This window comes from Grampus griseus (genome assembly GCF_964374135.1).
Source record: "Grampus griseus genome assembly, chromosome: 10".
NCBI lineage: Eukaryota > Metazoa > Chordata > Mammalia > Artiodactyla > Delphinidae > Grampus > Grampus griseus.
In genome coordinates this window covers 8,948,087-8,965,280 of record NC_139004.1, presented here as the reverse complement: position 1 = coordinate 8,965,280, position 17,194 = coordinate 8,948,087, and the positions used below count along the sequence as shown (strand labels likewise).

The following is a 17,194-nucleotide window of genomic DNA, read 5'->3' as shown; positions in this document are numbered from 1 at the left end:
GATAGGTGAGTAGGTAGACAGACAGAACTTATAACAGGAGAGAAGAGATGAAACTACCTCCATTTCTTGCTGTGTTGAAATAAATCACCATTTAAATGGCATCAACCACCACAATCTCTGTCAAGTGTTGTAGTTTTGAGCAATAACTGCTTTTGCCATAATTTCGTTTGTTTCGATTTGTTGGATCCTCGGGCACGTAAACAAAAATTATTCAAGCTTATATTACTTACTTGTAGAAAAGCCAAATACTCTAATTCCTCATTATTTTCAAATAGCTGTTACAATGTACCTATTAAAAATTCATATTAGACCAAAATGTCTATACCGAAATAACCGCTTTGCATTAACAGAAGAATTTACATAAAATAAAATATTCTGGTCATCTTGTGACATCAGTTTATGTGATTTCATGTATTAATCTAATTAAAAAATTGCATACTAATCCACTAAAGATACATTTACCCACCATAATCAGAAGGGCAAATAAAAGGGTGGGGGGGGGTGTCTCATGATGAAACTATTTGAGCTAAAGAAAAATAGAAAAAAAAGTATCATATTGTTGATACCTCTACAAAATGATGTTGAGCAAACCTTTTTAATTCTTCAACCCACTCATTTATAAAATGATGTTTCCCCAGTGGTTTTCCCTCTTCAGGATGAATGCAATAAAGTCAGTGATGTACTTTATGCCTCTCGTTAACTATACAAGAAAGCAGGCAAAACGAAAAATGATGATCAGCGTCTCGGGTGCGTAGTTTCCCTATTCACTTCCCGGGAGCTCGGAGGTGGGTTGAAACAAAAGTGAGAGCCACTAGGCTGTTAAAATAAATACAAAAGCAGAGCCCAGCAGCCACCTGGAGGAACGGCAGTTCCCAACTCAGGCAACTGTCAGAGCAGAAACACAAGAGATTTTTAAAAAATCTGCCCATGCCAAGCCCAACCACCACCCTATGCAACCAGAGCCTTGGGTGGGGTAGATAGGTTTATTTTGTTATGTTTTACATACTTTCTGTAATAAGATTTTATTTTTAGGTAAAGTTATGTGTAAAAAAAAAAGAATTAAACAATGGCTTACGCTCCAAAGAAAAAAATGCAAAAATTCAACCCACAGCTAAAACCAGAAATACCACATTAAGTTTTTTTTTTTAAGAAGATGTTGTGGGTAGGAGTTAATTAATTTATTTATTTATTTTTGGCTGTGCTGGGTCTTCGTTTCTGTGCGAGGGCTTTCTCTAGTTGTGGCAAGTGGGGGCCACTCTTCATCACGGTGCGCAGGCCTCTCACTATCACGGCCTCTCTTGTTGCGGAGCACAGGCTCCAGACGCGCAGGCTCAGTAGTTGTGGCTCACGGGCCTAGTTGCTCTGCGGCATGTGGGATCTTCCCGGACCAGGGCTCGAACCCGTGTCCCCTGCATTAGCAGGCAGATTCTCAACCACTGCGCCACCAGGGAAACCCCACATTAAGTTTTAAAGGGAACATTCTATGTATTTTTTTTGTTTTAAGAAGTACAATTCAACTTTGTACTTAAAGAAAATGAAGCTGAAGTGAAAAGGAAGGAATGACTTAAGATCCCTATTTCTTTATAGACATAATTCCTCTAAAGATAAGAATTTGAAAAAACGCATTTTAAACAGATTTTACGAACGCATGTTTCAATTTTAGATGAAGACGGACTCATCTCTCTTTGATGAATGTTTATAACATTTACATTCTATTTGCATAGCTGTTTACCCTTCGTTCTCTATTTGAATTTTAAGACCTGGTGCTAATATACCACTTCTTTCCTTCAAAACTTTGCACACTCCTTTGCTTTCTGGCAATGAAGCTTGTAGAGAGAAGCCTGCTGCCAGCCTGACTGGTAGTTTCTCCCCCTTGAGGTGACTTGCCTTTCTTCTGCCAGCGTATCTGCAAAAACCTTTATTTTCAAAGTCTAATAACATCACTAGAAGTCAGCTCAGAGTTTACCACTGTACAACGTTTCATTTTTTTCCTGGAACACAATGACCTCTAAAAGAAAATTCATTTAGTTTATTTCAGAAAAAATTTTCTTTTATTATTTCTTCAAATACATTTTCTGGCCAATTGTTTTCTTTGGGGTTGGCTCTTTTACTTTACTGGCATCAATTGTCTTTATGGGGTTTCCCTGGTGGCGCAGTGGTTAAGAATTCACCTGCCAATCCAGGGGACACAGGTTCGAGCCCTGGTCTGGGAAGATGCCACATGCCGCGGAGCAATTAAGCCCGCACACCTAGAGCCCAGTAGCCCCCACTCGCCGAAACTAGAGAAAGACCGCGTGCAGCAACGGAGACCCAACGTAGGCAAAAAAAAATGACCTTTGTGCAGGACCACCCTTATGATGATCTAAATCTCTTCAATCTTTTTGTTTTTCTCCTTTGCTCTTTCCAGAATTATCTAACGTTTCTTCCCTTACATCAGTAATTTGATTTTCAGGCCATTAAATTCCTTGCTGTTTCAAATTCGTTTATTGGTTTTGGACTGACGTTGCTTTGTTCTCATTTTGTTCCCTAAGTTCCACATTGCCCATATCATCTCCTTTTACTGTCTCATATTATATTTGAACTGTTGCTTTAATAAATTTATGTTCTTATTAAGTTCAATGCTTAAAAAAAAAGCTTCTGTTTCTGAAGTAATATTTCCTTTAAGGCTGAGTTTCTGGTCTGTCTTTTTCACATTCTCTCTGCTTTTCTATTGCCTGAGATCATGGGGAATCACAGGGAGTGGCATTCAATGGAGAATATGTTCCCAACAGTGTTTTTCTGAGTTGTGTTCACTCTTCTCAGATTTGTTGGATCTCCTTTACTAGGGTTCACTCCCCTCATTCAAGGGGTAACTTCCACTCCATCATGGGTGGTGGAAAGGGGATGACCTTCGATGCTGGATTAGTCTCTACAGGCAAGGAGCTTGTTGTTGCTGTTGCTGCCATCAGGAGGGGAGAGGGTGGTGGAGCAGGTGAGACAGATGTAAAGAGGGAAGGTACCAGGCACATCTGAGGTGAATCCCACGTTATTATTCTAGAGGTGGAATTAAGGCAAGTTGCAGGGGATCGTTACTCTCCATCCCTTGGCTGGAGTGCACAGAGTGCATGGCTAAGCCTTCTGGCTAGGAATCAGAGATACAAGCCTCCTCTGGGGAACCAATGCCCTGAAGTGTGAGGCAGCAGACCCTTGGGTCTTGGAGAATCATACACTCAGGATAGTTTTTTCAACTCCACTTAATCTTGATTAATTTCAAACCTATCAAAGCGTGACTGGAGTTATTTTCTCCCACCCTTACAGGAAAGAATGTAATAATCAAACATTGTGGCTACGTCGACAACATATGGTATACAGTTACCATAGGCCATAGAGTTAAGAGAGGGTATAGACCAGAATGCCTCAAAGCAGAAATACAGCCTGGGATGGAAGATGGGAGGGGAGCAGCTCTTTACCATCAGTGCTTAGGTTTTTCATTACTTTTAAGGGCAATTTGTTATTTTGGTAGACTAACGTGAAAATAAATTAAAGGAAGCAGAAAGAAAGACCCTGAGACAGCGGTGGAAGGTGTACAAGGGTGATGCTCACTCTCCCGCCTCCCAGTGCACAGGCCTTCCCTCTGCCTCACGGGACAAACGCTGCTTTATAGTTATCACCATGTGATTCCAGAGCTGCTGCTTTTTACCAACACTAGGGCTGGACATCCTTGGGGGCCCATAACCCCCCTCTGTGTGAAGGATGAAGCACAACCCTCTTTCCTTACACAGTGAGCATGCACACTCAGACCAGGAAGTGGGTGGGAAAGGCTCAAAATCAAGGTCGACCAACTGCTGAAAATCATATTCTGGTCAGCATGCTGCTGGAAATGGCTGACAATCAGGCAGAAACTCTGAGGCATCAACAGGTCAGAAATCCAAATAGGAATTCATTTAAAAGACACAAATCGCACTTAGAAGAGGGACCAAAATTGGCAGCATAGCCACTGCCAGCATCCCTGACTTGTTGGGCTTTATAAACAAGCCAGCTCTCCACCAAGTAGGAGGTTGAGAACAGCTTGGAGAGACTGCAGAGGCCACCTGACTGGAAAAAGGTGAATGGTTAGGGAAATAGGAGCTAAAGTATGACAAAGGATATTCTCACATTTGGATATTCTCAAGTATGGTGAACTACAATCTAATAGTGTGTTTAAAACCCTGCCTTGACTGAAGGTGAATATCTTTTTCCAACTGACTCCACGACACATCAGTGTGAAAAGCTTCAGATCTCTCTTAGGTCTTGGGGACACAAGGACCACCTGTTTTCTAACAATTGATGGCATACTGTGTCAGAGCATCAAGAGATCAGAGGTAGGGGGACCGCTTAGAAGGCCTTTCAGTCGTTCATGCAAGAGTTAAAGTGCTACCTTGAACTCAGGTAGTGACAATGGGCCTCTTAGCTGATTCTCAAAGCAAGAAAGCCTGAGAAAGGTTTGCCAAAGATTCTGCTGAGGTTTCCTGTTCTCTGGGAGGACTGAGCTAGTTTGGGAGGGGGAAAAAACTCAACTCACTTTCCATTCCACCAAATCTCAAGCTCAATATCCATGTGTACAATTATAAATTGGAGCTGCAGACCCTGGATTAGAAATTTTCAGCAGGAAATGGACAGGCTAAGGCACAGCCACTTAACATTATACATCCATGTAAAATAATTACAGAGATTACACAGCAATGTGAAAACTATGACATATTAAGTATATATGCATATTCTTTCCTTTACCTACAGAGAAGTCTGGGCTAGAGGCACAGATCTGGGAGTACGTAGTGAGTGCTGTTTCTATAAAAGTACAGAAACGATAAGCCACAGAGAATAGATGGCAGAGAGCAGTCTGGCATCAGAGGCTTGGGTCATCCCTATGTTTAAGGGTGAGCTAGAAACGACAAGAAACAGGGAGTAATAAGAAACGTAAGACAAAATATGTGACAGTGAAGTGCTCAGGAAGCCAGGGTTTAGAGACTTACAAGGAGGAAGATGTGGGCAACAGTGTTAAGTATCACATTCAGATAAACAGGCCGAGACACGAGGCTGCTGGGCTTGGGGGGCTGTTATCTCAGAGCAGTCGTCACTTGAGTCCGGGGGGTAAAAACCATATCACAAAAGGGCAAGGAGTGAGGGAGGGCCTGGGGTAGAGCAGGGCAAGCAAATACAGACCACGCGCTGGGAATCTGGCCGTGAAGGGAGGGAGAAAGGCAGGATGCCAGTACCAGAGGAGAGGAGATCATAGCAAGGTTTCTGTAGGATAAGGGGTATTGAGTGGGCTTATAAACAGGAAGTTAAAGTCAGCAGAGAGAAAGAGACTGAAAATGCAAGACGGATAACAAATAAATTAACGTGCAATGAAGAACCACACTAGAAGCACAGCAGCCAGGGACCGACCACGTAAGATATGGAAACAACTGATTTCACTTAGCAAGCGACAGAAAGCCACATCCATCTCCAAGTTCTTCACATTCCTCATGGAATGGAATTCAAACATCTAAGACACCAAAAGACAGCGTGGTCCTCTACCCAGCTTCCCAAGCCCCCTCCACACCGTTCCCCTCTCCTCACTATCTTTCAGCCGTGGTGGGTGAACTCTGATGCCTCAACAGGCCTGTCTCCTTCCTGCCCCTGGGAACTTGGACTCGCCATCTCTCGAAAAGCCTTCCCTACTCTCAACTCTAAATGCCGGGATCACTTTCAACCTTTAAATCCTAACATCAGTGTTACCTGCCTACATTAGTTGCCCCATATTGCCCAAACCCTGTTTATTTTTCATAATTATGATCACAATCTGAAATGCCCTATTTATCTACTTATATGTTTTGTCTACCTTCTGATTAGAATATAAGATTTATAAGATCTTATGTTTACTATTCATCCCTATACATCCGGCCCTTAATAGGTGTTAAAAAAATATTTGCTAATGAAAGAATTCTCTGAGTAAGAGAAAATAAGGGATGAATTTCATATCAGGCAACCTATTGATATACTTCACCACATCAGGAAGAATAAATGAGAAACTCACATGACCATTCTGAATAAGGGTGAATGATATTTAATAAAATTCAACATCCATTCTTGCCTGAGGATATAGAAACTCGAAAAGCATTGCCCTGACACAAACAGTAAGAAAAAGCCAGAAATATCACAAAAATCAGAACTTCTCTTGAGTTCACCATAAAGCAGAATCACAAAGCAACCAAACAGCCTGAACCCCACAGAGGGATGTGTGGACCAGCTCCGCTGGGGCAAGCGGGGAGGAGAATGTGGAGGAAGACGTGCCAGCCTCGCGAACGAGTGAGAAAGCATCACCCCGAATTGCAACAAACTGCTGGAGGCTGAGCGTGGGGTGGACAGGCCTGGCCTTGGACACAGGGGGCTTCACACCCACAGCCAGGCTCTGTTCTGTAGGCCTCCCCCAGGTGCTCATGGCGGGCACGAAGGAGGGGCTCAGCTGCCACTGCAGAAAAGGCGCCAAGCCCCAGGCCCTGCCTGAATGCTTCTCTGATGTGGAGCAAAAGCCTGAAGGCTTAAGCTGCTGGGAAAAGAGCAGCAGCCTTGGGTACAACCCACTGTGACTTGGGGGAGAGAAGACCAGGAAATCTCTATCCCAGGGGAGGTAGGAAACTGTCCTGGGACCAAAATCCCATTCCCGTACAATGAGAGGTCTGCTACCCTGGGAGAGCAGCAGGGAACACGGAACTGCCTCCGACTGAGGCTGCACCAGGATAAAGAGCAGTCCTCACCTGCCCGACGACAGCCTTGCACGGCACTCTACTACGAGCAGAGGGGCAAGGAGGGGGAGACTCCATATCCCAGCATTGCTATAAGCACAGGGAAAGGGCAGGCCACTGATAGAAGAACTGGAGGCCAGCATGGTGCACTGAAGATAAACACAGTGGACCAAAATCCTAATGCAGCCCCACTCCTGAGCAGGTTGCCTCAACTCCCCACCTGATGACCTGACAGAAAAGCAGTGCCCATTTCCAGCTATTAAAAACTACTGAACTCAGTATCTACTGTGAGGCACGCACTTTCCAAAATTCAATAAAAAGTTAAGATACGTGCATTATCAACCCACTGTCAAGAGACAGAGCAACCAAAAGAACCAGACTCAGAGATGATCCAGATGTCAGAACACTCAGACGGGGAAGTTTAAATAACTATAATTAATATGTTAAAATATCCATGGAAAACGTTGACAACATACATTCACAAATGGGAATTTAAACAGAGTGGGAGGGTCAACCAAAAACGCTAGAAATAAGACAAAGGAATAGAGATAAAGAAAGCCTTTGATTGGCTCATTAACAGACTCAACAAAACTAAGGAATAAGTAAACTTACAGATAGGCCAATAAAAATAAACCAAACAGAACACAAAGAAGAAAAGTAACATGGGGGGGAAAAAACAAGAACAAAACATCTAAGAGCCACAGGACAATATCAAATGGTCTCATGTATAATTGGAATCACAGGAGGAGAAGAAAGAACAAACAGGGAGGCAGAAATATGTGAGAAATAATGGCCAAGAATTTTCCAAAAATAAACAACAAACCATAGATCCAAAGAGCTTAGAGAACCCCCATGGAATGAATAAGAATAAGAAAGATTAAGAATGAGGAAAGAAGGTGGAAAAAAAACAAAAAAGCAATAAAAGTTAAAAAAAAGAAAAGGAGAAAAACCACCTAGACAAATCATATTCGAACTGCTGAAAACTAAAGGTAAAGAGAAAAGTTGGGTAAAGGCACCCAGAGGGTAGAAAAATTATACAGAGAATCAAAGATAAAAATTAAAGCCAAATTCTCAACAGAAACTGTGGAGTGACATTTTAACACTACTGAAAAAAAAATAAACTGCCAACCCAGAATTCTACATCAAAAAATTATAGCTTTCAAAAAATGAAGGCAAAGCAGACACTTTTTTTTCTTTTTTTGCGGTACGTGGGCCTCTCACTGTTGTGGCCTCTCCCGTTGCGGAGCACAGGCTCCAGACGTGCAGGCTCAGCGGCCATGGCTCACGGGCCCAGCCGCTCTGCGGCATGTGGGATCTTCCCGGACCGGGGCACGAACCCGTGTCCCCTGCATTGGCAGGCGGACTCTCAACCACTGCGCCACCAGGGAAGCCCAAAGCAGACACTTTTTTTGGGAAAAGCAAAAGCTGAGTGCATTCACTGCCAGCAGACCTGTACTGAAAGGTTAAAACTTTAATGTGGAGCTATACATATAAATAAAGAAATAAAGAGCTCTGAAAATGATAAAAACGAAAGGAAATTTTAAAAAGAATTTAAAAAATGTCATCGCTTTAAAATATAATACGACGTAAAGTTGTAGTGCACAATACAGTAGTTTGGTAGGCGAAATAATGGCTCTGTAAAAGTCCACCATAATCCAAGGGACCTGAGAATAAGCCCCTTTACGTGGCAAAGGGGACTTTGCAGGTGTGATAAGGTTAAGGTACTAAAGTGGGGAGACTATCCTGGATTATCACAGGACCCCTTCAAACTTAGTCAATTGACAGAAGGGGCAGGAAAGAGATTTGAAGTATGAGAGACTTGACCTGCCATTTCTAGCTTTGAAGAGGAGGGGAACCAGGCTTCAAGGAACACAGGTGAACTCAAGAGGCTGGGAATGGCTTTGAACTGAGAGGAACTCAGGCACACACAAGGATTTAATTCTGCCTAAGAGCAAGGAAACAGATTGTCCCCTAGAGCCTCCAGAAAGAAACATGGCCCTGCTGACACCTCGACTGCAGCCCAGTGAGACCATGTCAGGCTTCTGACCTACAGAACTATAAGATAAGAAGTGTTTCTTGAACTGCTAAGCTTATGGTAATTAGTTAGGCAGCAATAGAAAACTATCATAGGGGGCCACTGGCCACATATGACTATTTAAACTTAAAAACAAAGTCTGTTGCCCAAAAAAATAACTTTCTATGTTCTCTGACCACAACAAATTAAATGAGAAATAAACAGCCGAAAGACATCAGGAAAATCCCCAAATATTTGGAAATTGAGCAACATATTTCCAAATAACCTAGGGGTTAAAGAGGAAGTCGTAGGGGAATTAGAAAAATCAAAACGAACATTCAGAGCACTAGGAAAACATGATAAAGAATATTTACCACACCAATGACAGGCAATACTCAAAATCAAACACGAGAGAAATCCCTAAAGTCTGGGACAACTAAAAGATTCTTGCAATAATCTCTATAATTTTTAATCATGTCTCCAAAGTATCTAGCTAATACAATAACAGAATAAAAAGAAATAAGATACAAATGACGGTAAGGAAGAAAACAGCATTATTTGCTGATAACATAATGGTCTCCTGGAGAACCTAGGAGAAGTAACTGAAACTCTACTACATCTAACAAGAGTTCAGTAAGTCAGCTGCCCACCCAAAACATACATGTATGAACCTTTTTGCTTATACCAAAAACAGTTAGAAAATACAATGAAAAAATATTCTATTTATAACAGCAATAAAAATAGAAAAATGCCTAGAAATAAATTTAGCACAAAACATTCAAAACATACAGAAAATTTAAAAGTCTTCTGATATGATTTCAAAAGGTACTTACAAAATGAAGAAACACATCATGCTCCTGGAGAGAATCAATATTTTGAGGATATCAATTCTTTCCAAATGTCTAAATTTTATACAATTTCAAACAATTTTTAAGATTTGCTCTTTAAAAAATATGACATGACTCTAATCTTCACCTGGGAGAATATTCTAAATTAGACAATAAAATTCTGAAAAAGAATTATATAAAGAAAGAGATTAAATAGTAAAGTATTTTCTCAAAATTAATGGTTAAGGGCTTCACTTGTGGCACAGTGGTTGAGAGCCCGCCTGCCGATGCAGGGGACACGGGTTCGTGCCCTGGTCCGGAAAGATCCCACGTGCCACGGAGCGGCTGGGCCCGTGAGCCATGGCCGCTGAGCCTGCGCGTCCGGAGCCTGTGCTCCGCAGCGGGAGAGGCCACACAGTGAGGGGCCCGCATACCGCCAAAAAAAAAAAAAAAAAAATTAATGGTTAAACTGAAAATCCATAGAAAGACTATATATGAGTTTAGTATATGAAAAAGTGGCATATTTCAAAATCTTGGTGAAAGGATAATGTAGTTCTAAAATACGCAATGCAGGTTTCACAATGAGACAATAAAGTAAAGTAGATGTTAAGCAGACACCACGTTCCAAAATAAGTTAAATGAATTCAGTTAAGAAATAAAACCACAGAAAGAACTGGAAAAATATGGATAACTATTCAGCTAACTTTGAGAGTGGAAACACATTTACTAAGCAAAACAAACGAACGAACAAAAAACCCAAAAAACAAGCAAAAGAAAAACCACTTTAATATATAAAAGTTAAACACTCTCAGTGTATATCGAAAACACTTCAACATAGAAAAGCAAATGACAGAGAAAAGTATTGCAACATATAGGCTGACAACAAGTTAATATTCTAACTATAATAACATTTATAAGGGACTCCTAGTAATGACAAATTAAGTAAATCAAATGATCCTGAGAACATCAGAATAGTTAAACAAAATATGAACATTATCAGTTTAAAGGCACCAAACCACTAAGAAGGCAATGAAAAGGTACTCGGCCAAGATCTAGGGGAGGATAAAAGTCCAAAAAGTGAAATCAGCATCTGGGGCTCCTTTTGCTCAGAGAGGTTTTGCTTAACCAGAAGGAGCAATGAAAAGCTGAGCAGCTCTTTGGACAATCCAAAGAAGTGAAGGGTATAAATGACAGAACCCAGGGCAGGCCACGCATGGAGTCCCTATGAAAACCTACGTTTCCAGTCGAGATCTGGAAGGGCTTCATTCTAGGAACGCGAGAACTGATGTAGACCAACCTTTGCATGAACTGTAACTCACTTTCAGGGACCCAGAAAATCCACAAACCCCAAACTTGATTGAGTTGATACTGTATTGGCTAGTCCTCCTAGGAACCTGGTAGGAGCAAACTAAAATCTTCTTTGGAGGAAGATATCATCAACTTAGGCATCAAACTATTTCATTAGTTTTTCAAATAGAATGTCTAACTCATATTCAAAGATAACCAGGCACCTGAGAAGAGAATTCAACATGAAACAACCAACATTACAAATAAATTGACAGGGGTTCAATATATTGGAATTGATATAGAGACTTAAAAATAGACGTGCTTATTTTGTTCAAGGACAAGCATACTGAAAATTCCAGAGGAGAACTGAGAAGTATGAAAAGAGAGACAACATATTTGAAAAGCCAAATATAAATTACAGAACTGAAAAAATACAATCAAATTTAGACCTCACTGGAGGGATTTAAGTTCAGAACGTAACAGCTGAAAACAATGGGAAACTGAGACGGAAGTCAAAAGAAACAACACGGAATAAAGTATTGGGTTGGCCAAAAAGTTCGTTTGGGTTTTTCCATAACATATTATGGAAAAACCCAAATGAACTTTTTGGCCAACTCAATGCTAGGAGACAAAGGAATGCAAAATTCAGGAGCTAGATCTAAAACAAAGAGGATAAATTGCAAAGGCTGGAAATGAAATCTCAGAAGGTGAGGAGATAAATAATTGGGCAGAAGTAATATTTGAGCAGATAAGGTCTAAAAATTTTCAAAAACTAATGAAACACATGAATCTACAGATTTGAGAGTACTATAAACCATAGGCAAGATAAACACAGAGAAATCACACCTATGCAGCACATCACTATGAAGCTGCAAAAGTCAGAGACGAGGCCAAAAGCCTTACCAGTAACAGAAAATTTAATTATAAAGACAGATTACCTTCAAACAAGCAATAATTAGGCTCACACGTGTCAACTCAACAGCAACAATGTACTCAGGGAAATAAACTGCCAAGCTAGAATCCTATGCTTCTGTACTCAGAAAAAGTATTTTTCAAGAATGAAAAAGAAATAGACATTTTCTAATAAATGATACTTGAAATAATTTTTCATCTGAAATGTCACAACAGACCTGCACTAATGGAAAACTAAAGACAATTCTTCATATAAAATAAAATTATCCCACATGGGAAACTAGAGATGTAAGACGAAATGGTCCCAAAGTGATTAATGAGTGTGAAAAATGAAGATGAATAGCAACTGCATAAAAGTAATAAAAGATATATGTGGAATTCAAATACATGATAATAATAGCATGTAAGTCAAAAGCAGAGTAAATGGACACACCCATAAGAGAGGAAGGAACAAATGCTGTGGATGCAGAGCCCCAAAAGCTTGGAGCCAGTATCTGACACAACAGCAGCCTCTCAGAGCATCACCATGCTTCACTAAAGGCACATGGAGAGGAAGGTCAGTGTTCTTGCAGCACTGAGTGAAGAATAAGTTTAGTTTTACTAACCAAAATAGATTCAGAGCTTTGACAATATTCCTAATGGGGGAAATACACTACAAAACAATCAGAACATAGCAGCAACTCTGAACAAGAACCTCAGCCCTGAAAAGAAAAGCAGGAATGGGATATAAGTGGAATTTGAGATCAACTCCTCCAAAGTAACAACAAGAATCATTTAGTCAAGGGTTTACACAATGCAAGATACAACATTAAACTTTTACAGCATAACAAATAGGCAACAGAATACATTTTAAAGAACTGTTCATAAGAAATAGAAAAATAATTATGGGGTGAGGGAGGGAATCTGAATTCACCATTAACAGGTTATGATGTAGCAAAAAAAAAAAAATCAGGAAACAGAAAAAGAATATAGGTTTTAACAGAAAAGGAAAATGTAGGAGAATAAAGACATACTAAATTTTATACGTTACAAAATCTTTGTTAAAATAAAAATTTCGTTAAGTTTCAAAAAATTAAAACACTATGGGATCGGAGTATAGAGATGGCACACCTCTGTCACCTGGAGTTCTGTACTTTTAAATTCATCATGCACGGGTATTGTTCACATACAAATAAATGTGTAATGAAATACTCAACCCCAAAGCAGGTAGTGAGCAAATTAAGAACCCAACAAATAACTGCTTATTTAACAATAATTTAAAATATAGACCAAAACCTAGCAGATAGAGACAAAATAGGTACTCAAATATTTGTGTTAGTAATCATTCAAAGGCAAATAAATCTGCAGAACTTTTTTATATATAAAAGAAAATTTCTTAAGCAGTCAATATAATTTCAAAGAAAGAATTTTGACTGTAGGAATAAAAAATAAAAACAAAAATAAAATCAGAGATAAATCAAATTGAAAAATTTTAAAATAGAATAAGTAACAACTATGTTTGAAAATTTTAATTAAATAAAAAATCAGGGCTTCCCTGGTGGTGCAGTGGTTAAGAATCCCCTGCCAATGTAGGGGGACGTGGGTTGGAGCCCTGGTCCAGGAAGACCCCACATGCCGCAGAGCAACTAAGCCCGTGCGCCACAACTACTGAGCCTGTGCTCTAGAGCCTGCGATCCACAACTACTGAGCCCACGTGCCACAACTACTGAAGCCTGCACACCTAGAGGCCGTGCTCCACAACAAGAGAAGCCACCGCAATGAGAAGCCTGTGCACTGCAATAAAGAGTAGTCCCTGCTCACCACTAGAGAAAGCCCGTGTGCAGAAATGAAGACCCAACGTGGCCAAAAATAAATAAAATAAATATATTTATTTAAAAAATCAATCTAATCAATAATAAATGTTCTCAGAAAGGAAAAAGGGGGACTTCCCTGGTGGTCCAGTGGTTAAGATTCTGTGCTTCCACTGCAGGGGGTGTGGGTTTGATCCCTGGTCAGGGAACTAAGATCCCGTATGCCGTGCAGTGCGGCCATAAAAAAATAATAAAATAAATAAAATACATTTTTTAAAAAGAAATGAAAAAGGGTAGGACATAACAGAAAAAAACTATTTAAAATTATAAGAGAAGGTTATACTCCATCTTAAAATATTTGGATACTTGTATAACATATAGAATATAAGAAGTTATAAATGCAATCGACCCAAGAAGGCACAAGCTTGAACAAGCCTCTAATTAAGGAAGAAAATAACAATACACCTACTGAAGACATATACATGCTCTTCTTCCTTTGCAAACATTCAACTTTCAAGTAAGTTACAGTAAACTTTCATATTAAACATAAGGAAAACCACCCAACACAATCAATTAAGTCCTGACACATCAAAACAGATTTAACATTACAGGCCAATCTCAGTGCATGGCACAGCCATTCCAAAGCCAGAAATTATCCTAGATCCATCCTTCTCTTGTACCCAGTGATCACCGCTGCTTGTTCTTTCACCAAACCATCATTATGCAAATATGTCCCCGGTGGACTTTGGATAGAAGAAAGCCTGGTTTTAAGTCCTGGCTTGACCACTTACTAGCTATGTGACCTTAGGGAAGCTCTGTCACTGTGCTTCTTCATTTGTAAAACGCACATAATGGCACCTCATAGGGTTGTGAGGATTTTTTGAGATAATACATGTAGAAAGCATGGTGTGGTGTCCAGAACTTCACTTTTAGCTCATTAATATTGCTATTGTTGATGATATTATTATTACCATTATTATTATTATATCATCATCATCGGTTGAATTGTGATACTAGAACACAATACGTAAACCAGTATTTTCGCATTCATTTTCTATAATACCAAACTGAATACTGAATAATACTGATTAACACGTGTATTTTAGCTTCAGTGAAACTAAATTTTAATACTCTTCTAATAAAAAATCATAAACATATATTTTGTTTGATGTCTTAGTTTATAAAAGAGCTTACATTATTCTAATATGTTCCATGTATTAGAATATAAAATAAGAATTATTATTTGAAATAAACTGAATACCATTAAAATAAAGAATATTAAATCAACGTAGAAAAATAAAATTATATCTCTTTCAGTAGTATATCCTTAAGAAATTATATCTCTTCAGTAGTATATCCTTAAGACCCAAGATAACCAAATTGGGTCACAAGTTTATTTTTCTGCTAAAAGTTTCAGCAGCTAAGATGTTCTGACTCTATCTTACTCAAAAGAAAAGAGATGAGAGAGTTCCAAATATATTTCTCTGGAGTGTAGAACCAAATAATCCCCTTCTTGCTACATTACTTAAGGAAATGCTTTAGAACAACTCTATGTTCTTTTGGAGCAATTGTAGTCTTTAAAAAAATTGTTAAAGCAAGCTGTATTTTTGTTTCAAAGAAAGTATTTCCAGTGGGCTTTATCTGTGTTAGCTTCCTCATGTGTAGACAGAGAATCTAATGTAGAATCCCTTTTATCAATTTCATAGCAATGTTCAGTCTACTTCTTTTGAAAATCTTTGAATCATCTGCACATAAAAGTTTTACTCTACTGACTACCATAGCATCAGAAGGACATTTTCAGATAAGTACAATTTTTGTTACTGATTTCTAATTTCATTCCATTGTGGTCAGAAAACAAACTTTATATTATGTCATTCCTCTTAAACTTACTGATAAAAATTTTTATGGTCTAGGTTATGGTCTATCCCAGAGAATGTGTCATGTACACTGGGGAAGAATGTGTACTCTGCTGATGTTGGATGGAATGCTCTATGGATGTCTGTTAGGGCTGCTGGTTTATTGTGTTGTTCAAGTCTTTTATTTCCTTGTTGACCTTCTGCCTAGTTGTTCCATCCATTATTGAAAGTAGAGTATTGAAGTCTCCAACTACCCTATTGAATTGTCTATTTCTCCCTTCGTTTCTGTCAGTTTTATCTCATATATTTTGGGGCTCTGTTATGTTTATAACTGTTGTGTCTTCCTGATGGAGTGATACTTTTATCATTACAAAATGCCCCTGTTTATCTCTAGTAACATTTTAAAATTTAAAGTCTCTTTTGTCTGATATTAGTATAGCTATTTCAGCTTTCTTAAGCTTACCATTTACATGACATATCTTTTTCCATCCTTTTACTTTCAATCTACTGGTTTTTCCATCCTTTTACTTTCAATCTATTGGTCTTTTTCAATCTATTGATAGTTGTGTCTTTGAATCTAAAGTTTGTCTCAGCATAGACAGTATATAGCTGGATCTTGTTTTTTTATCCAGTCTGACAATCTCTGCCTTTCGACTGGACTGTTTAATCCATTCACATGTAATGTTATTATTGACATAGCTGTATTTATCTCTGCCACGTTACTTTTTGTTTTTAATACATGTTGTATCTCTTTTGTTCCTACATTTCTGCTTTACTGCTTTATGTTACATTAGGTGGTATTTTCTAATATAACATTTTAATTTCTTCAATGATTTTTTTTCACTATTTTTTTGAGTTATTTCCTTTGTAGTGCTTCAGCGCTTACCTTACATTTTAACTTATCTAACTTAATTCCAGTGAGACATGGAAACATTACAACTATATACCTCCTGTCTCTTTCTCCCTATTTCTGTGGAATTATTGTTATACATATCATATCCATAAACATTACACTCCAACAATACTATGATATAATTTTTACTTGACATAACTCTGTCTTTTAAAGATACCACTAAGAGAAGGAGAGCAAGTGCATACTTACAGCATTTGTTATTTGAACCTTCTTATTTGCCATTTTGATAAGCACTTTCAACCTGACTTTTAAGGAGCACCTCAGAAAAAATGGTAAGAACAACCTTGTACTTCAAAACAGGTCCTCTTTGGCTATGTTCTAGCCAAGTTAGCAAAGAAGGTAATAGAAAATTGACAACAATCGAGATGAGGTGTTACAAAATAAGTATATTTTCTATTTTTATAACTTGTTCTAATGTCTTATAATATGGTTTGTATGAAAATAGTGAGTTGAAACAAAAGATAAAAATGTGAATGTTGCCAACAAGATAGCTGACACTAATAAAAACCAAATATTCTGATATATTTCTGCAGGTTTAAAAAGATTACCTGGTAGAAAGCTGATTCAGACTTTGGTTCAAACAATAAGTTTACAAAATAACAATCATACTTCCCTGACCAAAGAGTAATACAAATTCATATCCTTTTGCTTCGTTTTCATTGAGAAAGATTCTAAAAACCTTGGTGATTTTTCTAAGAAAGTTCCTCAATTCTTCAGAACATCACAACTTCCCACCAGGTTAACTAAAATGTTATATAAACATTATAAACTACACCAAGAGTAGTCTTAATCTCAGTGTTCAGAAAAATCAAAAGAAAGGATTCATTTGTACTAGATGTCCACAGTCTC

The 17,194-nt window shown here is 38.7% G+C and overlaps 1 protein-coding gene across 1 annotated transcript in view; it reads right to left on the bottom strand.

The window, feature by feature from the left end:
• The window catches only part of HIVEP1 (HIVEP zinc finger 1), a 139,224-nt gene that overhangs the window by 38,293 nt on the left and 83,737 nt on the right, over positions 1-17,194 (bottom strand). The window lies entirely within an intron of this gene.